The sequence below is a fragment of the Perna viridis genome, chromosome 9 (genome assembly GCF_037379345.1).
Source record: "Perna viridis isolate PV_CMFRI_1.1 ecotype Kerala chromosome 9, ASM3737934v1, whole genome shotgun sequence".
Classification (NCBI taxonomy): domain Eukaryota; kingdom Metazoa; phylum Mollusca; class Bivalvia; order Mytilida; family Mytilidae; genus Perna; species Perna viridis.
The window spans coordinates 23803053-23829355 of record NC_142453.1 but is presented as its reverse complement, the minus strand read 5'-3'; the positions used below and the strand labels follow the sequence as shown (position 1 = coordinate 23829355).

General features: G+C 31.6%; 1 pseudogene; it reads left to right on the top strand.

The window, feature by feature from the left end:
- Window positions 1-1268: 1268 nt before the first annotated feature.
- Window positions 1269-24893, top strand: LOC148607423 (uncharacterized; annotated as a pseudogene).
- The last annotated feature ends 1410 nt before the right edge of the window (window positions 24894-26303 follow it).

Here is a 26303-nt window from a genome sequence, read left to right as displayed (position 1 = left end):
GTTTAAATAACTTTTAAATTTGTATAGAGTTTGGTGTCTATCACAATAGAAAATTTATAAACTACATGTATGTGTATTTCTTACCATTAGTGTGTTGTTTTAGAGTCATCCTGGTTATTGATATAAATGCTCTTTTTGCTTCAAATTAAGTAACTTTATACACCCCAATCAATTTAATGTTCTAGACGAAATGCATAAGCTTTTTATTATTTTAATACATGTACCAGGAAGTGTATTTTGTGAATTGTGAATTTTCATTTTCTATTGACTGTTTGTTATAATTAATAACCACTGTAGCATCATATACATGGAATATATTTACAGGTGGTTTTAAAAATCAGTTTCGCCCAAAAAGGTATGCTTTCATTTTGCCATGTACATCAAATTGAGTTCCAATTAACTTACAGTTTTGTATTGAAACCAATTTTGGGTGGCATTAAAGTTATAATTAAGTACTTTTTCTAGTCATTTCATTGAATAAAAAAAAAGACGAGAGTATTTTGTCAAATTCGTTAAGCATGTAATTTTTTCTTTTCGTATAATATTAATACAATTTTCAAAAGATGTCATTTTTCTGCAGTAATAAATACCGGTTGAACTGCTTGTATTAACAAAACAAATCTATTTTAGATGTTCCAGATTATATTGGAAGAAGTTTCATTATTCCTCAAATCGACTCTTTATATCTGGCTACGTTCAAATCTCATAATGTTAGCGTGCGTAGCAGATGTTTGAATTTTCCAGACTTTAATGTAAGTTTTGGAAGTCCTGTAGTTCTTTTATCACCCAGATCCTGATCTGATGCAGACATCGCTTTCTTCGAAGGGGCAACTAAACTCGAAGCTGATGATGATATTGTTGTATTTATTAAACGTTTCTGTTTTGAAAGGCATGTCACGCATGTCACGAATGTCATGCATGTTTTCCCTTCTGATGTTTTAACAGCGAAATATAAAGTCATTAGGGAATATGAGATAAACGCTGGTCTCGAAACAAATATAACATTTACTATGCAATTTCACCAAGGAGATTGCTTTTTGAACTGTTGTATTTCACTTACTACAAACTACACAAATACTATTGAAGAACAACATATCTGTAATAAAATGGAAAACTTCATTGCATTGACGATCTGACAGGTGCAACAATCACTGGAAACAGGCCAATGGCAATTATGATCGACCACGGATGTTCGACACTTCCGATATCTCCCCCCTTCAACATGGGGGAAGCACTTCCTGATATCGAGATTTCCGATAAACTTACAAATGAATTTAGGTATGAAATTTAAGGTTGTGGCAAAAGATCCTGATACAAATTTAAGTCTTCAGTGTTATTCGGATACTGACCCCTATTATTTTGATAACTACTTTCTCCAAAATGCAGAGGACTTCATTCAAGTGTTACATTACAGCTTTACTGATTGTATTTGGACTTCCACAAAACCCTTGCTTGTACTTTATACAGGGGAATATAGAAAAACAGCGTATATATTTCCTACCGAGCAGTTTGCCCCAGAATATCTCTTCCCAGCAGGAGAATTATGTGAGAACAAAACTCACCTTATCTTAATAATTGAAACTGTAAAAAATACAGGATTGAGGTTAAATGGATTTCCGATTTCAAAGGAAACCCGACAACATCAAATAGGAAACACAACTTATAGTAGTTTCATCAAACGCAATTAGTCTTGCGCCACTTTCAAACAAACGTAGTTTTCGGAGCATCCCTGTTTTGTTCATCCCACACCAAAAATTTTGTCATAACTTTAGGACCAAGAATGGCACCAATCGCTGAGGTACTAACAATAATTAAATCAAACACCTTTTAAAAAAAAACAAACAAAGAAAATAAAACCCAAAAACAAAAATAAACAAAAACAAAAATGCTACCTAAAAGCTACCCAATTCCTCTGTAGAACCCTTTTGTGTGAAAAAGTCATCAGACAGGAATTTGAGGTTGCTCGAGTATGAAATCAAATCCAATGAAATTATTATTTAAAGCTTTTTTAAGAATATCTAGTGACAGAGATACCTAGTTACAAAGACAACTCTTACGAAGTAAGATGTGACAGGACAAACGAACAGCCAGAGGGAAGTTTACCGTAGTTATAAGATATTTTCGCTTTTACAGTGGAGATGAAACATCCCGTTAAGAGAATATGACGGCTAAAATATTCTTTCGGCGTTTAGTCAAAATCAATGTGCGCGATCTTTTAACTAAGAAAGTGTAAATCTTTAAAACTTAAATTTTGTCTTCTTTTGTATAAGCATGAAAGTTCCTTAACAATAACGTAATCTGTTAAATCATTTAATGTTTTGATCTATTTCTAGGCGTGTCTCGTTAGTCCCGGAGTACCTGGAGATGGTTTAGATAACGATTGTGATGGTCTGATTGACGAAGATGTTTGCAGTAAGGCCGATTCGATTAGTTTTAATATGATAAATTCAAATAACAAAAGACATACATATTACAAATCATATCGTTACTATTAGCTCTCGAATTATGGACTTCCAATAAATTAACAACGAAATTTTTAATTCTTATATGAATCAAAGCTCTTTAGACCACAGCCATGGTAAAAAGTGAAAACCAACTTATCGTGCAAAAACATATAGGCTGCGTCTATTCACAAATATGAAAAGACTAGCCCTATTAGAATCGTAATAAATTCAATTGTATAATTGTTTTAATTATGTCATTATTAACCATCTCACTATCGCTCGGGGTATAACAATGTAAAATAAATGGCCACCACGTGGTAAAACAATGAGAAAATAGAGATTCCGTGGTTTATTTCTTAATTAATTGGTACATGCAGTCACAAAGGACATGATTGTCTATCAATCGGCAGTTTTTCACCGAAAAATTTTCCGCCCACCCATATTTGTACTTTCCCGATGATTTTTTATACATGTATTTAATTTCTGAGTTCTTTGGAATTCTTTTTTCAAATAGGGTAGATAAATAGAAAAGTCTTCATTGTATAAAAAGTAAATATCTGTTCTTGTTTTTGATGAAGTGATTTAAGTCCTTGTTTTGCCTCTATGATTAGCCAAGAAAAATACATTGTACCAGATCAGATTCATGTGAAAAAAAGTGAGACATACTTTGCAAACATACAACACAAATGCAGAATTTCACTTGTTTGAAATTGCATAAAAGATTTATATTTAATTATTTCAAATTTATATTTGAAAGCAAGAATGTTGAAAGAAACGAATTGTTACAAGTACTACTACAGAGGTTTGTTTTTCGCCCGAATTGTTTGAACTTTCATATACCAATAACATGACCGTAATGGTATATCTCCTGAATACCAGGAAACACTTAAGTTGCGAAAAAGTCTTATAGTAGCATTTGAAACACAAAGTCCTTCTGTGACAATTCTAACTACGTTTTCACGGCAGAGATCGAATGCTAATGCAACTTGTTATTTCTTTCTTAGGTACATATAGTAAGATTAATACCTTACAGTATTAGTTTTTGATGTAAGTTTGAAACTTTAACATAATTACAAAATGTTTTTTTTTTCTGTAGCATCGAATTCTAATGGACGCGACTGTAGTGTCTCCACAATGGGTTTGTTTAAATTGAAATAATAATTCTTCTTCTATATAATGATTGTATTTATCATTCAAGTTAAGCCAGATGGTTATTTTAGTTATTGTAAGCTCACATTATTATTATCGAATATATACATATATGTGAAGTAGAATTTTAAGTTTCATTTATTACTGTAACATCCGCTGCTTATTAAATGTTTCTACGAGCTGTCATTTTGTAGATTTGTAATTGTCCTCAAGAAAAAAGTAGATTAGTCATTGTTCAATCTATCCAAATCTAAAAAGGCCGACATAATTTGATGTTCTTTAACTTCTGCTTTTAGTTTTAACAAGTTTCTATTTACAGTTTATGGTGCATCACAAGACGATCGCAATGTTTCTGTTGTTTTGAGAAAACTCAGTTTTTCTTATACTGTATATCTCAAAAGCCTGTTAAAAGAAATTTTGGTAAGCAATCAAAATTACTTACAGATATAACGCCCTGTTTAAGCTACACAGATGAGTATGGTTTGACATGGAAAACCACGCCTGTCAATGAATTTGATAAGCAAGCATGTGAATCTAATGCAGGTATGTCTTACTCATTAATTATGATTTATGAATCCTTGTATCGTTTCATTAAAGTTCTATTTTTCAAATGGAACTGAAAGATTTGAGATTTAAGCATACACATGCTGTTAGCGCTGAATTAAGTGTTTGAATTTTCATACATTTATTTCGCTTACGCCTTTGTAATACATTGTAACAACTAATGTTTGTATGATTACACGCTGAATAGTTATACTATAGTTCTTATTTACCATTTTGTATATGAAAAAACCAAACAAACTTAACTTTGCACACATTTTTACCTTGAATCTTTCGTTCCCAACGTTACTATTAGTCATGATAGCAGAGAAGTTAAAATAATATTAAAGGGAGTCAATTAATTTACTTTTGCTATGTCGTTTACTAATGACCTATTTGAACATTGCGTCAGACCTCTAGAACTGTGGAGAAGTGACAGATCAAAACTTAAAAAAAGTTGATAATAATCGAAATATGATACAAATCTTAAATAAAGGTGTTAAGGTAGGTGGGAAACAGATTTCTATCGTCAAATTTTATCACAAAATATCTTTTTGAAATATGTCATGTTATATGATATTTGTTTATACATTTCATTTTGTGTTGTATTTCATAGTTGGAAAAATAATTATATTTGGAAGCGAGAAAAACTTAAATTTATTGCCCTTGAAAGACAAATTTGACCATGCGAGCGATATAGGCTCCTTGGAGTCTCTTGTTTTTTTTTATTGACCTTAACTTTCTAGACGGTATGGTGCTCGTATCTACATGTTATGCATATTGTAATCAACGTGGTTTGATGCCACTTATTTGGTATACAGGGTTAAAAAGTGTTTTTTGAGAATGAAACAAAAGGTTATAATGTCCATGTTTAGAAGTGGAAGAGGAATTGGAAACACTCAATGATGTATGTAATTGATTTGATCTTTAATGATAATGACATGTCACTTGTATACAATTTATCAAACAAATTCACGTGAATATAGAATTGACAAAATATTTGTTTTCCGCGAAGGTAGGACGAGTATTCGAGTAAAATTATTAATATGATAAAATATGTTCATTGGTAGGTGTTACCACAAATTTTTGTAAACAAGTTGAAGGATTTTTTTTGGAAAATTGAATGGACCTGACAGATCACTTTGCGCCAACCCACAATTATCAAACATCATAACAAAGGTAAATATTAATCTGAACGAAAAAGTGTTCTTTGTGCAGACATTGTGTACAAGTTGTTTTGTCCAAATGCACAAAGGCTACATCAAAAAAGTAGAACATTATTTTTGCTTCGATAATATGGATAACGTATATACGCATTGAATTACAATGATTCGGCAACTTCACATAAATAATGTTCCAAAAGTGTTTTCATTCATCAATAAACACAATGTTTTATGTTTTATACGAAAGCGATTGCTTAGATAAGTATACAAAACACAGGAACCTTAATCTGTGAGTTTACCAAACACATCTGTATGATCATTTGATCAAAACTAAACATTCATATGATTCAGAAGTAAGGCGCACTTTCAAAACTCTGTAGCATTCAAAAATGATTGTCACCCAGCTAAAAACCACTATATAAACAATATCGCAGACAAATCTAACATGGCTTTTAAGCACATCATTGGAGTTAATAGTAGCACTTCCAATTTTACAACTATTATTTCGGAATAAGATAGATTAATTATTTACTTTAATATTGTTGTAGCTATAATATGTTATCTAAATGTATTTGGTAGCTCCCTCTTTAACGTACTGAGAGAGGGTGAAATAAGACAAGTCATGTGCAATTTTAGGGTTAATGCACAAACATTAAACGAATGTTTCAGCTACGATATCTTATGTTTTGATTAAAACAGTATTTATTATAATTACATTTATCACATTTATGTAATTCACATTTATACTATCCTTGGATATAAATGTATTCAACCAACTTGTGTTAATTTAACTTATGTTGATTTAATAATTGTAATTATGAAGAACAGAAACCCTGGAGGTTCCTTGATTGGCAATACAGATATTCTTTTGTTATTCTAACACTATCCTTTGCTACTGTATTTGTATTTCTTCACTTCTGAATAGTAAGCCTTTAAAACTCAGTAAAATATAGAAAAAGGAAAAAAAAAATATTTAAAAAAAAAACCATATACTATCTGAGATGAGAAATTTAGATGTTCCCTTTCCATATACATTTAGAACATGCCAAGTATAGACTGCAACTAATTATTTACAAATATTCAACTCTCGGTTATTTCTATTTAAACTTATATATCTATAATTGTTTAGTAATGACACCAAAATGACCAATTAGTGAACCAAAACTTATTTTATTTTCACCAGTTGTCCCTCTTAAACAACGATGCATTTGCTGATATCCTTGACCAAGCATGGAACGTCACTGACAGGCTTATAAACAATCATACATTCAAATATATAGAAATAGAAAGACCAACATATCAATACCTGAACGAGATGAAAGTTTTTATCTCAAAAGGTTTTTACTCCTGCATCGATACAGACACGAGGTATCGAGCACTTAGCCAATGAAAGTTAATATCTATTTGTATTCTTTGTTATACTGTTCCTGTTCATATAAGTTATATTACTTGATATGTTTAACATTAAATAATTTATGTGTTAGATTCTTTATTCGTACAACTGTATCATTATTTCAATTCTGAGACACCCAGAATCAATTCGGGCTAGCGCTCCATTGTATATTAGACCAGCTTAAATACTCTCATATTAACATTTACAACAAATAAAGTTTATTTCACTTTTAGAAGAATCTAAAAACATTTAAAGATATCGATTGTAATAAATAATGAGTTATCAGTGTTGTAGGTCAGGGCAGACTGCATTAGTACTGTCAGAAATTAATGTCAGGAGACAATTGTATCAATGTTTTTTTTCAATTTCAGCGAATGTATACTATCAATTTAAACTTTTGAAAGCCTAGATTGTTTAATCTGCGAAAAATTAAAACTTCATCCAAGCCGAATTTGTATTTGTAATTTCTGTTTAAATAAAAACAAAAGGCGTGAAGATTAAATTATTCTTACTAAAAGTATATTCAGATTCAACTGTATGACGAAAATGAATGCTATTTTCATTTTTGCAACGAAAAACTGTCCCATATCTATTTCATTGATATGCTTTAAACACCCTTTTTATCATTTGTATTTTGTCTTTATTTTTTTATATTGATGCTATATGTAGAATAATTCAATTTTATTTGTAACAAGGTTTCTGATTGGTTGTTTCTCTTTAAGTATTGCAATTTATTTTTTAAAACTTGCTTTGTTACTGTGACGTCATTTACGTCGATCGGTCTACACTTAACCCCAAACTAACGTTATAACAACGAACTAAATCTGAGCATTTGCTTATACTCCATTAGAAATTAAATAGGTTGTAGGCATGTGCATTGCCTATCGAAGCGAGCATCGGGATATTCAACTTCTTTTAACCTTCACTACTAACTTTATGAGCAGCCCTGGCTATATCATTTATAGGTTAAGCGGGTCCAATTCAGAATACGTATACATTCCGGAATTATTGCAATTCTCCACGGACGGCGGATATATTTTACACATAACCTGTGACGGAAGGCGCAACTGGCAGTTTTACAGAAATTCCAAATATGATTGCGTTCTCTACCTTAGAAAATCTATTCATCGATTTGAATAATACGGTCGGGGCTATATTTTTGGTAATATGCGTGTAAATTTCTTATTTTCGTACTGCAGAACCTCCATTATTCCATTAATGTTTCTGTTGACTACCGAAGTATTCCAGTTAGGCTAATAGTATCACATAGGACCATCTCAAGAACATATATATATATATATATATATATATATATATATATATATATATAAAGGTCTGAAAAATTCCCAACGATGTTAGAACTGTCAAATTTGCGATGCAAATTTTTGGTCGTTCCCTCCGCGGGACTCGAACTCGTACCGCTGTGACATCTATGGCAACACCGCCTGCACAAAGTCCAGCGCCCTAGACCACTCGGCCAGCTAGGCTATATAAAAATATAGCTTTCGCTGGCCGGGTCATTCTTCCTGGTAGGATTAATCTAGGGCTGTAACTTAGTACACGATGTATGGTAGTACGGGACAGTTCATTTAGATGTTATTATGTAGGATAGAGGATTAAATCAATGATGCATGTCACAACAAATCAATATTATACAACGTCTCAGAATGTGACCACTCCATTCGCTACACTGCTCAATCGGATCAAATTAACACAGGGAAGATATGTAAACGTATAGAAAGGTCTGAAAAATTCCCAACGATGTTAGAACTGTCAAATTTGCGATACAAATTTTTGGTCATTCCCTCCGCGGGACTCGAACTCGTACCGCTGTGACATCTATGGTTATAGTAAGCACTTCTATTAAACTTTTACACTGAGGCCATTTATTTCTATTGGTTTATGGATTTAATAGATTTTTTAATTGATTTTGTTGTCATGAAGGAACATTTTCTGTGTTGTGTTATATTCAATATCTTCATCAATAAATGTTAATTATTAATAACTTGACTGTTATTTTGTCTCATTGTTTTAGTTGAATGATCATTTGTTTCTTCTTTGTCGTCTGAGCATTCAATGCAGCTTGGCGTTTTCCATTTCCAAAGCATGTTTGACATATTCGGCGAATAGTTTCTTATTTTCTTTTCAGAGCTCTTCTATTTCTTGATTGTTTATCCTTCACCACAGTAGAAACTAATAGGCGGATTGTGTCTAGATATTTCTGAGTAGTACATGTATGTAGTGTCAATCTACATTCACGTCTGCCTCTCCCTTACATAGATGCTCTCCGTGTTGGGTCATTTGGGGAAAAATATGAATCCCATACAGTTCCTCTTGAATACGCTCAACTACTCTTGCCTGTTCATATGACGAACGCTTTGCTGAGTATACTACTCTTCGTTTTCCGAATTTCTGCATGATCTTGCTCTTGCAGCTACAAAGTGCAGAATCATTTATGTCTTTACGATATATACATCATCAAATTCTCAACACTATTTTGTCTTATTAGAACTGGGTCTGGTAGCTTATGAGGAGTCTGCATTGCAAACGAATAGGAGATATTTTGTAATATGAAAAGTTCCCTCATTTCTTTATCTGATAAGTATACTGTCTTTCTCGTGTGCGTAGTTCAGTGCGTAGTTCAATGAAATTCCTTGGTGATTTTAACTTATCTGCATCTCTTTTGGTTCAGTTGATCAAATGTGGAGCATATATTGAACATCTGTTCTTCTTCTCTCGTGCACTATAAAGGTTTCATTTAGAAATAAATTCATTTCTGTCTGCATATTTTTGGACTGCCAATTTTTTTTCTGAGATCATACAGAAAAGCTGGATCCTCAGCATCCATCATAATTCCACTTTCTCCTGCATATTGGTTTTTGCTGCTGATTCATCATTTGTCGGGAATCTATAAATCTCTCGCAGGTTTGTCATGTCTTTGGGTATTTTTCGTATCTAACATTTGGTTCCAAATCAAGCACAAACACAAGGGTCGATACAAATCAGTCTCTTTCAGTTTTTCTTCAATCTCTTGGTACTGTTCTTCTGTGTTTTGAGTGACAGGGCTACCACAGAAATTCCTCAGCACTCTTTAATCAGTTAGAGATCTCACGGGTTCTTCTGCGGTATGATGAGTGGCTGTTTTATTTAGTTGTTCTTCTAAGAATTCGTAGTTTTTTTTAAAGACATCCTACATGCTCTGTCCACCTTTTTCTGAATTCAGACATCTAGCTGTTCATAAACCAAAAAAAAAAAAAAAAAAAAAACAAAAAAAAAACAATTACATCAGTGTTTCAGACATTGTATCAGTGCGCTATGTCAGTGATACCGAAGAAATAACAGACATTATTTTATGTCTTCCAGTCCAAGTAACCCTATAAACCATTAAATATCACAGAAGTATGTATTCCTCTAGCCACTAGTTTTCCATAGAATGAGTCTGTCAATATTTCTTTTTACCACCAGTATAAACATTCACGGACAAATATCCATCTTTCTGTTGACAGATCATATTCAATACAACAATACACAGGCGGTCTCTCCCATTGGAAGGCCTCATTCAAATATCATATAAGAGATGAATTAACATATCGTTTTGTCAAAAGCCATGACAGTTTAATAACAAAATAAACCACAGCCTGACAGATATATAAGCAATTTGTTTTCAAATTAAAAAAATATAGTTTGTCATTGACTTTTTCACAATATTGTTGTACAATATTGTGTCTCAATCCATCTAACTTTTCCTGGAAATGTATCATACTTTTTCAGCATACATCATTATGGTGAAAGTATCCACCTGAGAATTACCTGCACCATAAAAAAACTAATTTGTCCAACGTGTCATAGTTTTCATTTCCCCGGACTTGACTTTTTATGAGCAATTCGGTGGGTGTTTCTAGATAAACAAAGGACGCCTACCCAACCGGTGCACCTGGTCCATACCCCCTGTTTTAGTGGAGTCTTAGTTGCTCATTTACTTTTGTTACGTTCCATGTATTATTTTGGTTATTTTATTTTCTTTGTTGTGTGTGTCTGTTTTCCTTATCTAGTGTTTGTATCTTGATTACATTCCTTTGATTTCCGCTATAATCTTGGTTCCATTGCTTACTCTCTTTACCCATCTCCCCTTTTTCTAGTGGCAATAAAAATTTGTGGACCCTTTTATCCTTGTGTCCCATCCTTTTTTTCATTTCATCATCATTTCATGTTCATATTATCATCCATTTCATGTTCATCGTCTGAATATAGCTGAAATATTGCTGCTCGGACGTTAAACTCCAACAAACAAACAAATCCTTTGTATTCTTTACATTGTACCACATAGATGTAATTAAATTTGAGCAATATGACTGACAACATAGTGTCTGTGTCGGTTATTTTCGTGCCTTCATTTGCTATTCCATTATCTTCCTTTGAAATCCGTATGGCAGAACATTATTTTGGAAGGTTCTGCTGAATTAGTCAACAAGCCTTTCCTTCTTTGCATCTATTTTTCCCTTTGGGAGGGATTCGTCCCGTCAGTCAAAATAACATACATTCTCAATATCTTACGGAATGAAGATATTTATACAAAACGGAACTTTGCAAATTTCGTCTCCTAACGAGTGGAACGCCGCAGCAAAAAAAACCCGAAAAATTCTCACATGAGTCATAGATGACAATTGTAAGAGTAATCAAGGGAACCAAGGTTATAGAGATAATCAAAAGAATGTAATCCAGGGACAAAGACCAGACATGGAAAACAGACATACACAACAAAGAACATAAAGTAACTAAAATCATACATACAAAGTAACAAAAACAAATGAGCAACTCGGACTCCACTAAAAACTGGGTGCATGGACCAGGTGCACCGGTAGGGTAAGAACGGTTTATAAGAATATGTAAGAACGTATTTGTTCCGTTTTACAGCTGAAAACTTTGAAATTACAATAAAAGTCAATGGGTAATTTGCATAAATTTTTTTGGGAACTTGCAAGAGTAATATATTGTCATCTTGACATAAGTCGCAATCAATAAACGGCTGGAGGATTTATTTCCGAATCTAACTCTTAGCTAAAGATTGGATTTCCATTATATTCATAAAATATTGCCTTTCAGAGTAGGTATCTTTAATTGTAAATTGAGGTTATCATATGTTTTTTTAAGGTTGATATTAACTATGCATCGTTTATAATGGATATTGTCCCCCGATTCGGAGGAATCCTTTTGAACAACAATTCAACTGATGGGCTTATAGTAAGACAAAATGTCAGTAAGTGTTAGTAATTGACCAATGACCTTTAATGTTTTCTTAGAAATCAAGGAATAACTATTAATTTTTTTTATTCATGTAAAAAAAAGAAGATAATTGGTGGGAAGTAAATTGTCTTAATGTCCAGTTTTTTCGTACATGTAATATTTTTGCAGTTTTTATAATTTAAAAAAAAATAATGTAAAAATGGTATTTTGCGTCTAGTTTCCATTCGATAACATTTAAGTGTTTGTTTGTTTTCCAGTCATTGAAGGCAAAAAAAGAGGTGTAAATGATGTCGCATTTCCCAATGGAAACATCACTAGTGAAAGTAATGTGAACCTTAGCGAGAGCACCGTTAATGCTCAATTGTTCCTCAGCAAAGAAAGTATAGAAAATAGTCTTTCAGGTAGGTGTCAATACCTTACTGAATAGTATTATATAGTTATGCTTATATGATAATATTTGACTGCAGATTTTCTGACAAAATCAATTCACTATTAGATAAAATGAAAAAAAAAACAAAAAAAACAAACAAAACAAAACAAAACAAAAAAAACAACAAAAAAAAAACAAAACAAAACAAAACAAAACAAAACAACAAAATCACCAAAAAGCACACTTCAATAATATTGATTAAGAAGAAATCTCAATGAATGCATTGAATAAACAATCATTCCAAGACTAGTAGTTTACCAGTTTGGTTGTCAAATACATACGTATAATCTCATGACAGAGACTAACAAGTATAATGTTGGTAGAACATAGCAACTTTGATAACTAGTTTAATTTACACTCGTAATCAATAATGAATAGTAAGGTTTACTTTCCTTTATTACAGGAAGCACTGATTATACCGCTGTTTACTACAGAACTTCATCACAACTACTACCGTTAAGTATATTTTTTTTCGGTTTCGTAAGTACTCGTCATATCAATTTATGTCGCTCTACAGTAGTAGTAAACACTAGTAATGAAGAATGTTTAAACATTTCTTCCGGTAATATTCCAGAAAAATCTGTTTCTTCATAAAGACTATAGCCAAACAGGCCTATAAAAGATCTTGATGTTATTTTGTTAAAATATTTAAATTGTGTTCATAAATGACACAACTTTCCATATTACGTTTTTTTGGGAATCTTGATCAGTAGTAGATACTTATAAGACCAGTAAAAAATAAATATGAATTTACTTTTTAGATAGCAGTGATTTACCGAATGTTCCCAATGTAAATCTTTTTCGATAATTCACGTTGTGAAATAATTTCGGGAATTTCACTCTCTGATTTTCTCCCGTCAAAACATCACAACACGACTTTCAATCCGCCACAAAAATTAAAATCTATGTTAAAATTGCAAAGAATAAATGGAGGAAATCTATATAATAAATAGCATAATTAGTCGGTTGTCGTGAATAATCAAAATATGATCACTCGTGCCAAGAATGCATAGAGTTAACTCGTTCGCGGAACATTTTCCGCAAACTCTTTGAATCTAAGCATTCTTCGTCACTCGTGATCATATTTTGGTAATTCACCCTTCCTAATCAATTATCCTAGTAAGATGATGTTTTGACTGCTTCATAGGAATAACAGTAATGTTGGCTCAGACTTTGTTTAACTTTCATTTCCTAAAAGTTACAGAACAGAAAACATAGATCCACCAGTTCATATTCAGTTCAAACATAAAAAATGTAAGTCATGTATAATACAAATTTTACGGAGCAATTACATATGTCTCGATCTCTTTACTTTTACATGGGTACTCTAAAATGAGAAAGAATGTACCAAGTTTTGAATAATTCTTCACCACATAATAAGCACAATAGGTTCATATGAATTTCATTAGCAACAATGAAAACACATGTTTTAAGTACATATGAACAGTGGTTGTCATTTATTCTTGACGGATAAGAAACATTTATAAAAACGTTACACAGAATAGATGAAAAGTTAAACATTTCAATGAAACAAAACCTGAAAAAAAAATAAATAAAAAAAAAAAAAAAAACAATACCTCCAAAGTAAACTGATTTCACAGAAATAAAACGAAAGGAGTCGTGATACCAGTATGTGTCATATATATGCTAACCGAGTAACATATGTTCAAATGTAGAATTTTAATTGGAATGGAACTTGATTATGTGTCTTCTGGAGCTTTAATGGAAGGTATGGTGAATTAAACGGCTGGTATGTTTAAACATTCTATTTTCAAAAAATTGCCAAAGGAGTTTTTAATTCTTTCTTTTTTGCGACTGTTTTGGTTACATTATTTTATCATAGTTGTTATTGAATGCTTGAACAAAAATGTAAGGAAATATAATGTATGTCCTTTCTTTTGCAAATATCGATGGAGAAAAAACATATTACAATATCAGTAAATAAAAATATTGTGTGACAATAAAATATCTCTACCTAAAGTTTGTTAAAAAAACAAACAATAAATGATCAATAAAACAAAACACAGTTTACAAAAAAACATTTCGACATTTCCAGGACTAATTAAAATTTGAATAAGCAAACAGCAGCATAAGGTCTAGATTTTAGTTTAGTTTATTTTACTCAGTGCTAGACATATGACAATGTCATCAGAGAGACCAAACACATGGTTGAAACTGCAGTTACACATGTCTTTGTTGTTATACGACCCCCACATTGGAGTCCGATACGCTATCTTCAGATCACCGAGGCAGTTGCTGCACGTTTCAATTCATATACTTGCATCTACTTTATTCTTTTTTCTATGCAGTGTAACATGAAATCTCGCAATAGTACTAAATAAAACTGTAAATTGCTATATTGAATGGTGGATATGTTAAGTGTAAAAAGAAACGATAAATATAGGTTATAGTATAGAGGGAATGTAACAGGAAGATGTTGAAGTTGGGTATGATAAGTAGCTAGATATTGTATAAGGGATGGGGAGGTTTGGGAAATTAGTTTTTTTTTAATTTTCAAATTATAAATTCTATAATAAATTACAGACTAAATGCGGAAGAATGGCAAAAATACAACATTCAATATGATTAAGAAAAATGGTATTATTCTTTCGGAGGATGGGGATTTTCTATGAGTACAGGGAATGAGGAATGGGGAACTGTTTGGATAGTATATGGTGTGAATGAGAAATTTATACCAGTTTAGAGCTGTATACAAAACACTAAATTGTTAATTATTTCGTTTAATTAATTCAATACATTACATGCTATTACTTTATACATTACTGATATTTCAGTAATTCCTTTTAGTACTGACGGTGCATGGTCTAGTAAAGGATGCTATGCTGTATTCAGAAATATATCATTCACATCCTGTAGATGTAACCATGCGACAAACGTTGCCGTTCTGTTGAGCTCAACATCATTTGTAAGTAGAAATATATTATTTTTGTTAACATTCCTCACCAATTAAATCAAAATAGGACCATATAACAAAGAAATTGCAGCAAAACTAAACAACCAAATCAATGACAAAAATGACTATTCACATGATTATTAAATTATCCCCAATTCTTGATAATATTTCTAATAATAACAATAATTACAATAGAAAAAATAAAAACTCAAAATTATGTTTACAGTAGTTTTATACATCGTAAGTTGGGAAGGATTCTACATGAGAAAATTAGACTTTTGTGCAATTCAAAGTACCAATATCCAGGTCTATTAATTGGTGTTTTAAGAAAACTAATGTACTTGAAATGTTTTAGTGGTATGAAAACAAAGTGAACATTTTACTACTTATGGAATGATTCAAATGAAAAGTCAGCCGCACTTGCATTTTTTTCCCAATTTTCGGGATGTATTTAATCCGACTATAGCCAAACTTGTTATTATTGTTTTAAAGTAAAGGATAGTTTTTACTTCTTTTATAGTCAAAACAGAGCACCGTTGGTTTAACAATAATGACATGGCCGGGATGTGTAGTATCAATAATGTCTTTCTTAGTCACTCAGGTTTTACACGCTTATTTGTGGAGTTAGGTGATTAAGGATAACAAGAAGGTTGCCGAACACTTATCAGATCCATAATCAAGTCAAGTTTAAAACAAAACTGTCGAAATTTATATAACACCACTGGAGCAGCTAGTACCGCGATAGTCCTAACTTGGTACAGGCATTTCAAACGAAATCTAGGTTTTACAGCGCGCTTAACCCCCTTTTTCCATTGCGGCGTGAATATGCCGGTGGTGATTAAAAAGCATTTGCATGCTATCATGTCATAATCCGCGGTCACATCAGTAGGAAGAACAATTTACAAAATACAAGCATTACTTGAAGAGTCCGAAAAATTATTCGATGTCAGTTAAATGATACGTTAAGCATATTTCAATATCAAAATTTGTAGACAAATACATCCAATAAAACTTCCTTAAAACTTTTATTTTTTTTTAAGGCGAGTTACCGTTAAATGTTACACAATTAATCAATGTATTATATGCTTTCCGTGAAAAAGAAAATGTTTCACTTAGTTTTTAACAGGAGCGTGAAATCAGATAAGTCCAAGCTATTGATGTGTCTATGTAGTGTTTTTATATTTGCCTGTATCTTACTGCTAAGTGGCCTGACCCAGACACATGACAAAGTAAGTTTTGATAATAACGACATGACCTTCCACATGGAACACGACTCACACTAAAGTGGAAGCTTCAAACTGTTCTATTAGATTTATTTGGAAACGATCATGTGTTTCTGGTTAGCATTGGTATATGCCTTATCCGCGTATTATATTACAGTCAGTGAAAAATCAAATGCGGCATTATATTCGTTTTTGGGGGCATAATTTCAAACTATTCAGCATCGTTTTGGTACCTCTGAAGTTTGGACAGAATATGACAAGTCTTTTTTTGTAAAATTAACAATTTATTAATGATTAAGTGACTGTGTCCTGTATGGAAATAAGATGTCACTCAAAAATGTTGTTTCCCAATGTTAAGGGGGTACCTGCTACACTCTGGATTTTTGCTTGTTTTCCTATTGTATAAATTGCCTGTATCAAAATTCATTGTTCCGATCACTACATGTGTTTTTAATAGTAGGAAATTATATATTATGAGTCACGTAAAGGTTGTAAATCTTATAGATCTAACATTTGTTTATGAACTTTTCCAGTCATGCCTGATTTAGTTTTCACATGTAATATCAATTTTGAGATGCTTATGTAGAAATAAGCAATTAGTAGACATGCGTGCTCGACCACGAGTATTACTTAGGAGTGTCCGAAAAGATCTTTTGGTCCTAAATTATATATAGTGGGATTACGCTTGCAGAAATATTAATATAAGACAGGTGAAATCTGAAACACCCTTTAAGATACTACCTTTTATAATCCTAGGTATTTTTGGATATACTTAGCCCGATCAAAATTAGTCCAATCTTTTATATGATTCGTTGCGGGAAACCACTTTGTGGGCGGAGAGTAAATCAGTTCTTAAATTTTCATCCTATTATATTTTGCTTATTCTAAAACATTTAGTTTCTTTCGGTACAGAGTCATGAGAGACACTGGCTTAAAAAACCATTTCGTAAAGCTTATTGATTCCTGATACAAATCATTATTAAAGAAAAATGTTTCTTCCGTAACAGCATTTGTAAAATATTTAAATACGAATCATGTCATTGGTCACAAAACAAATATGCCCAATACGTTTTAAAACAAAATATAAGTTTTTACTGGGAAAGCAGGCATTATTCAATCAGATCAAATTGGTATCTGATTGTATAAGATATTGAAAACAAATTTGGCAAAGCCTTCGTTAGTGCAAAAAGTATATTGAAATAAAACAAAAAAATTATTGAGAAAAAAAAACACAATCTAAATCTAACTCAATTCTATTATCTTGAGCGTTCAAAATGAAAGTTGATAAAAGGAATTCTAAAGTTAAGGAATATACAAATCTCTTTAATTAGTAACAAGAAGCTTCCACGAGCGCAGCATGATACGACACCATCCAGTTGTTCCTTTGGGCATATATGAACAGAGTATTAAATTTTAACACAATCTATTACAAGAACTTCATATTAGACACAACTGGTTTTGGATACAATATTGCACAATATTTTGAAATTCAATCCAAATAAAAATATCTGATTTCAGTCTTAAAATCAGTTGAAATATATATATATAAACTGACTTCGTAAAACCGTACGGTGTTGGTCCCCATGATTCCTTGTTACTGAAATACGGTAGGAAATATTCCAAAACTGATTGCAAAATGCAGGTATTGATTTCCACAAGTAATCCTGTGATTTTCATAAGAAATGAAATAAAAACATCTTAATAGGACCAAAAATAGTTGAATATTTCGGTGCAGCCCACTGTAACCCCTTATGGACTGAAAATGCTAAATACTATTATAAATATTCTTAACACAGAATTTTACAAGAAATTAATTAGAAAAATAGTCAAAATTGAATGAGAATTTAACCTTTTACATTGATTTTTAAGTCAACAATCATTTAACTCTTGTTGTTCCCTTTTTGCAGAAAGGTAAGAGCCAGCAACCCCATTTTAAATAGCAATCTTCCTCTAGCTGCAAGTAACAATGTATAATAATTTGATGATATTTGGTCTACTACAACAGAAGTTATCACACGGAAACTTAAAAAAAGCAAGCAAAAACAACGACGATGATGACGAAAACGACGGCAGCAATGTTTGCGTCGTATAAAAAAATGCATAATTATTGTTTGATAATTTACAAACAATCTTTACACATGTATTTTGACTTTTAATAAAATTTTATGATGTTTTTAGCCCACTTTATATTTGAATACTATGTCTCTCCTGTATTATTAAAATTATGGTTCGAAAGACAATCTTATTGATCTTAAACCAGAAAACATTTTAACCAATAACATTATAAAAGACACACAGATAGTCATACGTATTTGACTGTCATTACTATTTAAAAATCATACACAATATTTCAGAAGCCGAAACTTATGTAAGATGAGGTAAAACAGAAGAAACTAAACAAAATATGGAATGAAATAGAACAAACAGACTGTGATTTAAAAGAAAGGTCAGAATACATCTAGCAGGTTATCACTTAATCACTTTTGATACATTATTACTTAAAAATGTAATCGTTCTTCTTTGAATTATTTCAGACGACGTGTACAGCGATAGCGGTTGTTCTCCATTATCTGTTTCTCTGTGCTGTATTTATGATGGCGGCAGAAGGTTTTGAAATTGCTCTGACAATTTTTACTGCCATCCCACAAATAAAATCTCATGCAGTCAAACTTATTATCTTCAGTTTAGGTAATTTGTCTGGAAATTTTTCTATCTGCTTACCGTTGTTTGAAAAAAAATCATTTATATATAATTAAGTAGGTAATGCAGGCCAAAAAAAAAAAAAAAAAAAAAACAAAAAAAGAAAACCAAAAAAAAACAACAAAAAAACAAAACAAAAAAACAAAAACAAAAACAAAAACAAAACAAAAAACAAAAAAAAAACAAAAACCCCCAAAATCGCTATATGTATGAATTTTATTTTGCTATGGATTCATCGAAGGAAATTTAACAATCAAAAGTCTGCTTTTTGAAAGCAGAGTTTAACATTTCACGCACGAGGTCAGGGAAACTGATGGTGAAAATCAATGTTTTACTTTCTTTAAATTTTCATTTACATCGGAACATTTTTAATCATCCGTTATTCCTTTGGTAATACTGATACATCAACATTATTCATTTGACCCTCTAAAAACTAGTACAGTTTCTAAGGGATAAATTTAGTGACAATTTTACCAGACTTCAAGCTTAGAGTGTCAACATTAAAAAAGCAGACTTGATTTGTTAACGGGTCATTATTCAACGGGTCATAGTTTTCCTTTCCTCGTTTGTCTACCCCGGACTTGACTTTTTATGAGCAAGTGGGCCGGTGTTTCTAGAAAAAACACAGGACGCTTACCCTACCGGTGCACCTGGTCCATGCTCCCAGTTTTTAGTGGAGTCCGAGTTGCTCATTTGCTTTTGTTACTTTGTATGTATGATTTTAGTTACTTTATGTTCTTTGTTGTGTATGTCTGTTTTCCATGTCTGGTGTTTGTCCCTGGATTGCATTCTTTTGATTACCGCTATAACCTTGGTTCCCTTGATTACTCTTTCAAGGAAGCCATATACTTTGCTAGTGATTTATGAATTCAAAAAATGTTATGGTACCTCATTAGGATATACCTTTTTAACTTATTTAACGGTAAGCACTCGGAATTGCCTGAAAATTCGGATTTTTTTCAAGATTTATTTATTTAGTATCACCTGCCATCATCGTCCTCATATCTGCAATTTCAACCAACCTCAAGGGATATGGTACCGACAACTAGTGAGTAAAGCGTTTTCATACTTTCTCTAAACGAATCTGTGATTTATGAAACACGTTTGTGTCTTACCAGTAATTTACTGTTAAAATTCTTTTGACAGCAAATTAGAATATACGATAATGAATGTAGGAATAACATTTTTAAAATAACTGATGCTTTGTAGTGTGAAACTATTTTATTCCTGTATTTATAATGCTATTAAAAAATTACCTTAAAGAACGATAATAGATGAGGTACCATTATTATAGTTCAAATTATTATTTTTCTGTTTATAATTCAAAACTAATAAGATTTTGAGTATTACATTTATTTTTTAAGCTTAACAGTATAATTCTAAGGATTAGGAGATATACCGTATAGCGGGAAATTTTCGCGGGGTGGTGAAATAGCGGTGTGCCTAAAACACACAAAAACAGAAATTCAAATAAATTTTCAATCTGGGTTTAAATATATAGTATACCATTTAGCATCCGCTAAAATGAGAACCGCCATAGCCTTTTCGATTACTTTTGTATCAAAATCTGCAATTTAACACCCACCAAAAAAAAAAAAAAAAAAAAAAAAAAAAAAAAAAAAAAAAAGTAAAAAAAAAAAAAGAAAACACACACACACACACACACACACACACTGGCATACGGTATGTGCTGTACATGTTTATCGACATAAGTGACTGTATATTCGATACAGTAGTTTTTAACACCGACTTTATTTATCTTATTTTTCTTAAAATACTACAACCTAAGTGTGTAAAGAGTATAAAAAATATATACTGCATTACAGGTGTTATTATAAGTAGGCAAATCAGAAAGAATAGCGTAATCCAATTGGCGAATTTCAAAAAAATATTTACCTTGTTTAAACGCACCAGAATGTTCATAAATATCATTGACGCTTAGCTTCCACGCGGGCTGGATCGACGGCTAACTTTGTACAGGTGTGCTTTGTGAGAATATAACACCACAAACAATGCGTCAACATTGAATGAAATTAAAATTATAGGAATGAGATAATATTCAGATATTACTTTTTATGTTGCTGTTAAATGTTGTCTTTCTTTGACACTTAACAGCTGCTGGCTAGATTCCTCAAATGGTTTGATATATGCCTTTCTAGTACCGTGTATAGTGGTTGTGTTAGTAAGTATTACATTCTAATACATCTTTCTTTTAATCCTAATTATTCGATGTTACCTGAGGTGAATAAAACCCGTACTTTTCTGTATTATTTCACTGACATACTACACAGCGGCATATTTCATTTTAAATGAAATAAACTTTTTCCTTACAGGAAAAGACTTTTCTCTATATTTATTTTGGTAACGCACTTAAAACTGGCAGTATGATTTTACCTTTTATAGGTAAATATCGTTATAACTGTTCTAGTTGTAAGGAAAATGTTTTCTACTAAAATGATGATGAAAAAAGAAATAAACGACAAAGTCATGTGAGTATTATATACTTGGCAATGTTTACTTTTTGTAAAGGTAAGGCTTGAAATGATTAAAAATAGTCATGCTCACCATCATCTCCACGTAAGCTCATGTGATATGGCGTCTGTTATCATCCATGAGTTTTGTATTCAAATTTTGCTGTAACTTTTCTTCTGATAAAATTTTTGCTTTTCTTTTGACGACCATATAAAAATAATAGGATAAAAAAATCGTTCTCCATTTTGCACCTAATCTCCAAGTATCATGCAAATAAGACTGCATGCAGAAATTAACCGGATTTGGCTGAAATCATTAGAAATTTTGATTGAGAATAAAAACTCTATATATCCCATGTTTATCTTTGGTCTAAGTTTAATCAAAACCATACATCAAAATTAAACACTGTCTAGGTTGTTTATTTTTTTTTTCGGGGGGGGGGAAGGGTGGGAAATTCAAAGCCACACAAAAACAAATCTACGCATACAAACGATATTATAATACCTATCTTTAATCTCAAGCTATCATGCATTATACCATTATATCCTCTTATATATATGTTAGAACAAGTGCCCGGAGTATTGCAGTATTAGCCCCAGTACTTGGTCTAACCTGGCTTTTTGGAATACTGGCCTTTCATGGACATCTGAAAGTGTTTAGTTACTTATTTGCGGTTTTCAACTCATTTCAGGTAAGTCAGTACTATGTGTAATTTAACGCTGAAATTTTTATGTTGTTAGTATATCACATGTATATATATTTTTTGATATTCCGCACTTAATTTTACCATTACACATAGGTTTAACTATTCGTATATTTTTCCCACCTTTTTTCAGCGTTATAAAAATGAACGTCTTAAAAATACTTGGAACAAATTTTCTGTCGTGGTAGTATTTAATCAACAATAGTATTAATGAACTTTAATTTACAATTTACAGGGTCTGTTCATATTCATATTTCACGGAATTATGAATGTAAAGGTAAGAATACAATGAAAAAGGACAAATGTTTTAGAAGAAATATTATAGGAATTTATACGTTATTTAAAAACATGAAAGTTATTTCATCTTCACATTTAAGTTAAATTTCATGAACGTCCTTAATACATTCATGTCTCTATAATATACAGATGTACGATGCAAAGAAAAAGTGACGATAAAGGCAATTATTGGCCTTAAATGCAACTGAAAATTTATTGTGAATTTATCGACTTGAATCCATCACAAATGAGAAAACATAAAAACTTTGGTAAACTTCAAGCAATTTGTTTGTCCTTCAAATGCAAGAATTGTCAGAAGATATTCGTCAATTTTGTACTTTATGGTCACTTTCTGGTGATATATTTTTTTCTAGGAAATGGTGTCTACACCAAGAAAACAACTTCATATTTAGTAAATACATTCATTATTACATAATTTGTCATATTTGAAAATATAAAGTATGGTGTGGACATTGTTTCTGGATGTAATACGTCAAAGGAACCCCAAAATTCTCAATAGTTTTTGTTAAATGGCCTATAATTGGGGCACCATTATTACGTCATAACAATAAACTTATGCCACAAAACATATTTTTTCCTTACATTTATATATTAACTATGTTGTGAACAATTTTTTTGTTATAACAACAAATTTGATATCTTTTGGCAAAACTCATTGCATAATGCCTGTACACCTTTATAAACTTCAACTTACGAACACATTTAGACTTGTTACAAGTCTCTCTGTAATACTTATATATTTAAGATTGATATCACCAATATGAGTTAGGCGTAGTCTACAGCAAAAGGATAGTGAAAGTAAACAGTGTAGATAAATAAACAGTTATGAAATCAATGCAAATATAAAGATATATATATATATATATATATATATATATATATATATATATATATATATATATATATATATATATATATATATATAGCTAATGTGATCATAATTTGTTTGCAATAAACAGATCAGACAGGGAATACAGCGGCGGTGGGTCCGTTTAAAAACCGATTATAACATCTGGGGAGATAAGAAACAAGGAAAAAACATAGAACTGCAAACAACAGAAGCAGTACGTATACTTACGATTGTTTTTACATGTGTCCAGAAAACAAAAAAAATGTACAGTAAATTTTGCTATACATATATATTCAAAAAGTATAATAACTCTAAAATGGAAACAAATATCCCAGGCGTCGATTTCACAAAAAAATCGTAAATCCAAATGCAAAAAAAGTAAAAAAGTGAGACGAGATGTGGTTCGGCCTTCTGAGAAAAATGACTTAGAAGGAGATTCCGTATGGTAGAACAAACGTTGTACCTACATATTTGAAAAAAAATGCTCAAAATGCTATTGAGGTATGGTATGAATATATCCCTTACTGTCAAATGTTACCATGAATTAATGTTAATACAATGTAGTGTCTTACACACTGAATATTGTATAATTAAGTGTCTGATGTGTCAGTTTCAAAAAGAATGTTGTAGACACAATTTTTACCCCAGAATTCGTCTGTTATATCTCACTTTCGACGAAAAAATACAATGTACAAATGACACAAAAAATCATTAATACAAATGCCATTGCTTTGTTGTCGGGTACAGGAGTCATACTCTTTGTGCTCAATCTTTACCAAACTACGTAAATGATAGAGACATTGTACAAGGACTGAAGAAAAATATTCAGTCCATCAGCGTTAAACCTAATGCAATAAAAACTTCTGCTCATTTTGATTAATTTAAATTTATATTGTATCTTTGTCTTAAAATATCTTACACATATAGTCATAACAAATTCATCGCTCCAGCCTAAGAGATATATACTTTCCAAAAATTAACATGAATGTGCATGCCGAAAAGTGAATTTTCCGACGCGTTTATATTTTAAAGTGGAAAAAACTTTTCTCATTATGTTTTTATATGTTTTTATTCCATCTAGACTGGCTTGAAATCACGAAGTGATATTGAGGAAAGTGTGTCTGGGAACTGAAAGATATTATACGGCAATGGCAATATCCATTATTTGGACGTATTGAATCAGTACATACACTGTTGAACTTAACATAATTCTTTTAAGATTATGGATATGTAATACATGCAACCGAGAAAAAATATTAAGGATGGACGGTTGATCTTAAACTTAACTGCCACAATTTGAAGAACTTGTATATTCAGTTTCAAAAAGGAGGCAATAGAACAATGCAGATTATGAAGAACAAATGAATCGATTTAAAATCATATTGTTCTCACATCACATGTACATAAATGTTATATGGATAATATATTCTACATAATCGTGGTTTTTATTTCTTTTTCATTTGGAACTATCTTTTATGTTTGGTTTCTTCTGAATTGAAAACTGATTTTTCGCATAAAAATTAAATCAGACCAAAACTGACGTTACATAGATACAGAGATAGGTGTTGCAATAACAACTTAAATATACTTCCAAAATACAGAAGAAAACACACATTACAACAAACAGAACAAGAAAGAAAAAAACAAAAACAAAAACACAACGAAACCAAAAAAAAAAAAATGTGTAAAGGAATATTGAAATTGTTCTTCAAGATTTTTTATCACAAAAAGGAAGATATTGATTTTAAGAAAAAAAAAAATTTTTTTCCGTTTTTGTGGATTATTTTCATGCAGCGTATGCATTGAGTGTCTCGTGGGAATCATGTGCGTGTATCGTGTCGATTGTGTTGGTGTTTCGTAGGAATCATTTGCGTGTTACGTGTCCATTGAGTGAGTGTTTCGATTGAATCACGTGTGTGTGTCTCATATGTTGTGTTGGTTCTTCGTGGGAATCATATGCGTGTATCGTGTTCATCGTATGGGTGTTTCGAGGGAAACTGTAAGTATGTCTTGTGCATTTTGGGCGTGGATTTGACAATCTTTTAACAATTTTAGTGATGCATCAGCCCAATACTAAACCGGATTTTTTAAAGCTATCTCATAGAAATAGCACTTGAGCACATTATTACCAGTCGTCACTTTACCCCAAAGTGAACTTAGCGTAGAATAAGTAACAGTTAATTTTAAAGTCTTTAGTATGGCGAACTAACTAATTGAACTACCGGTGACTTTTACCACACAATTTTTGCTTTAAACAAAAGGATACAGTTGCTAAAACTGTTCATATATTAATATGTATTAGTTTGGTCGCCTGCATTTTTATTTAGAAATTTACTAGATTGAAGTATCAGTATTCTTCTCGACTCGAACTTTACATGGCTTGCTTTCTAATATTTTTGTGCAGTGTACTTATCTAAGGTGGCTAACATAAAGTTTTGAAGAACATCCATAAATACTAATGCACATGCATTCTTTGTATTTATATTGTTACATAATTTTAGTTACAATACATAGAATGTAATGGTATCCCGATTAGAATATCTACTCCGTTGATAACTTTTCTGTCTTGCTGCCGTTTGTGCAGAACCTTATATCAAGATATGAACATGTGTATGTGCGTGTGCAGACTGCAGACTGTTAACGAATGAACTTCGTGTGAAAAATCATTATAGTGCAGTTTTACAAAATATGGTGGATTCAAACAAAATGTGGGGCATTACAAGAATTTTCATGTTTATGTAACTACTAAGCATAAACAAAGTCGAACATTTGGTATAACCT